Below are 4,062 nucleotides of genomic sequence, written 5' to 3' on the forward strand. Positions count from 1 at the left end.
CATAATATGCCTGGGAAGTTTCTGCAGTTTATGGTGCATATAATACAGGGGCCGGCAAAGGGTTAATGACAACGTATAAAATTCTGTTATGCGAGTAATCACGAAGGAGAACAATGAGATCGCCTTGAACACTCATGAGCAATACTTCATGTCACACATGGTCGAAAGCAGCAGCAATGATCAATGCAACGACAAGCGCATCTTTGCCTTACAGGCACTCGAGACGAGGAACAAGATGTCGGATGTTGACCGTCCCTTCTGAATCTGTGTTGCCTGTCAGAGATGTGGTGATGACTGAGCAGTCTTCGATGCTGATGGCAATGACCTCTCGAAAACTTTATCCAAAACTAACAGGAGAAAGATTGTTCAATAATTTTCAGGGTCGGATTTTTTTTTCTTTCGTACAGGAATAATTCTTGCGTGTTTCCATAGCTTTGGCCACTTTCTGCCTCCAACATTCATCAAAAATAATGGCAAGCGGCGGAGCAAGGGCCTTTGCACAGTTCCTAAGAACATGGAGACTAATATTGTCTGGCCACATAGTTTTCATGGCCATATTACATAGTACGGACTATACTTGTTCTGGAGTAATATTTATATTCTGAGAAAGTTGTTTGTGGCCTGTGGCATCTATGGTAACAGCCTGTTAAAGTCATTCTGTTACTAATAACTGAGAAGAGTTCAATCTCAAAGGCGATCCCCTGTTTCTCCTTTACCAAGGACCACCACTGTTTATTACTTATTTTTTTCTTCTACTGTCACGCTCCCCTCGCTGGAGGACAGACTTTACAGTACAAGATATGTGGTGACGAACCTTGTTATGACTAGTAGGGTCTCTCATAACACCTTCATGCTGTACATCTAGCATCAGAGGCTAATTTGCCCCAATATACAAACCTTGCCTGGTGGTTTGGACTGGCATTTATGTAAAATACTGATTCTGTAGAAATTGAATGTAGTCCGTTATCCAAGTGACTTGTTCACTGAAAGTTCTTGAGAGATTTTCCTCCCAGTCTGTTTGCTGCTGAGAATACCTAATGGCAGTCCAGTCTATCCCAAAGTCTCTTAGAAATGACTCTCTGTGAGCAAGTGTGAGGTCTATGTGACTATCATAGGTCAGAGGAGCCAACTTGGGGACAGACGCTTAACGGATTTTTCTCCAAAGTCAGACAGGACAGAGTCAAGAGAGCCACCAAGGATTATGAAGTCTATGAACTGATAGCAGCGAGTCAAAGTTGGTTTTGATCCCCAACTATCATGTTTTGACACCTATGCAACGAAAGTAGATTGCCGAGGTGTTCAGAGAAAAGGTAATTGCCACTGAGATCGGCACAGTGCACAGAACAGGAGGGCTAATTTGTCTTTTAAAATAGCTAAAATACATGGTTGCAACCAATATGGAATCTGTACAAGGAGCAGCTGGATATGAGGTCCTTCTTTGTACTAAACTGCAATCCCTCATTCTGCATTCCTCTTCTGTCATGTCTTTGCCAGTAAGTGTAGGAATTTCCTCGAAAATTTTATCGACATATTCATCAAGATATGTCTCAGCAATCACTACAATATCAGCATCTTCCTGTTAGTTATCCTATATTCGTTCTAAATCCTTTCACATTAGCAGATAGGATAAAAGCATGTCTTGTCGCCTAGGCGAGTTGCTAAGGGAACTGCTGGTTCTGAGATAACCAGAGTTGGGCATGACTGTACAGTGGTAGAGGAGGGAAGGAGAGAGGTGTACCTGTGGACAAGGATTCCTGGGTTGTTCTGCATTCTTAAAGGGCCTGTCACACTGGTCCTTTCTGTTCAGGGATCACTTTACAAGGCGGAAACCTTCCCCAACTGTGAAAGAAACCGAGATGAAAAATCCCCTGAATAAAAACCTCTTTCTTGGTCTTTTGCCCTAGCTAGAGAAGAAAAGATGATGCCGAAACAATCTGTAGTATAAATATTAGGAAGCTCATTAATTCATTGTCTAAAGGGTGAATATTGTACCTTGCTGGATATACTTGTACTGTAGAAATAAGAAATATGTATTACAATTAGCAGTGGTGCCTCACTAAAATTTTAAAGATTATCCAGACTAACATACATCCGATCAAAGAATGCAAACACCCACACACTCCGACAGCTGAAGACACGGCGTTCCATCAGGCGTTTATATCAGCGGACTTTTCACATGAACGTCGGTGACAGGATGCGTGACGCCAGCTGCATCCCGGAGTGCTTATGTAAGGTCAGACGAAAAGATATTACAATTTTGTAAACACTTTTGGTGACAAAGATCTATCAGAACTGTATTTAATGTAAGGGACGTCTCTCATGGCCAGACCGCACACGCTACACCAGCGAGGAATGTAGTTTGAGGTTTCCATAGGAAAAGCAAACTTCTTATACAGTTGTCCTGGAATTACGTCTTAGGTGACTGACAGGTGATCAGGCTGTTTAGTGGTCGTTCCTGCGATTTGTCATTGCTGGAGTGGCAGTAAGAATTTAGCCTATATTGGCTCACGTCCATCTAAATGGATATCTTGTATCTTTACCCGCGGGAACATATACCAACAAGCGAGGGCAAAAGGAAGACGGTCTGATAAACTTAAAAACGCAGGGTATGATATTGCATACAAACACTCAAAAGATAATATACAAAACGCAATAATGTTATTTTATATTAAATCAGAAAAAAAGTAATCTGAAACATAGAAATATGAACACAAACACACACACACTCACAAACACACACACACACTATATTATCAGGCAGGTCCAGAGGAAAACAGTATTTGTTTAGCTGGTTTATTAACGGAACAGGCACGTAGTTATGAAAGATCTTGTCGGTAGTGTAGCCGTGGCGGAGGCGACGTCAGCTCCTACAGGCGAAAGTTGGAAGGTTTTCGCGGGTCAAGCTTCTCCTCTAGCATGCTTAGAGCGTGGGGCCACAAATGTTTTTGTGGGCTTACCCCCTCCGGAGCGTTTCCTGTTGTTCCCAAAGTAAGGACATGTCTACATAGAATAAGAAAAATACAGAGAAATATGTATTGGGCAATGGATTACTGACCTGTACTGCCACAACGAGCGATGTCAGTTGGAGAGAAAGGGTCACGGACTGAGATAGATGAAGCAGGTAATACAAACCGCATTTTAATAAATGCTAAATACATTCGTGTACTCATAAGTGACTACACAAACAATCGCATAGAACTAAGGTCAATTAACTATGGAAATAACAAAAGTTATGGATCAGGAAACATTGTGTCCATGCGACTGCTCGCTCGCTCGCTCGCTCGCTCTCTCTCTCTCTCTCTCTCTCTCTCTCTCTCTCTCTCTCTCTCTCTCTCTCTCTCTCTCTCGCTCTCTCTCTCTCTATCTATCTATCTATCTATCTATCTATCTATCTCTCTCTCTCTCTCTCTCTCTCTCTCTCTCTCTCTCTCTCTCTCTCTCTCTCTCTCTCCCTCCCTCCCTCCCTCTCCCTCCCTCTTTCCCTCCCTCTCTCCCTCCCTCTCTCCCTCCCTCTCCCTCCCTCCCTCTCCCTCCCTCCCTCTCCCTCCCTCTCCCTCCCTCTCTCCCTCCCTCTCTCCCTCCCTCTCTCCCTCCCTCTCTTCTCCCTCCCTCTCTCCCTCTCTTCTCCCTCCCTCTCTCCCTCCCTCTCCCTCCCTCCCCCCTCTCCCTATCCCTCCCTCCCTCCCTCTCCCTCTTCCTCTCCCTCTCTACATAGATATCTATCTGTCTATCTATCTATATATATGTGTGTGTGTGTGTATATATATATATATATATTTATATATATATACATAAATTGCGGTTGTAGTTGATTGACGAGATTTAGTTTTAGTCTAGGAGAATTATATAACTACAAGTTTGATTCATTAGGCTTTACTTCCATGTATTATATTTCATATACTTTCTAGGTTCTAGGAGTATAGTTTATTAGAATTAAGTATTATAATATATAATTTATGTATGTTTTGCTTATTTTAGTCAGATATTAGAGTTGTATCTAGATTCACTTAGTTTAGTCTGGTATTAGAATTATATATACTCAGTTTATTTTTACCCCTTTCT

The sequence above is a fragment of the Penaeus chinensis genome, chromosome 2 (assembly GCF_019202785.1).
Source record: "Penaeus chinensis breed Huanghai No. 1 chromosome 2, ASM1920278v2, whole genome shotgun sequence".
Classification (NCBI taxonomy): domain Eukaryota; kingdom Metazoa; phylum Arthropoda; class Malacostraca; order Decapoda; family Penaeidae; genus Penaeus; species Penaeus chinensis.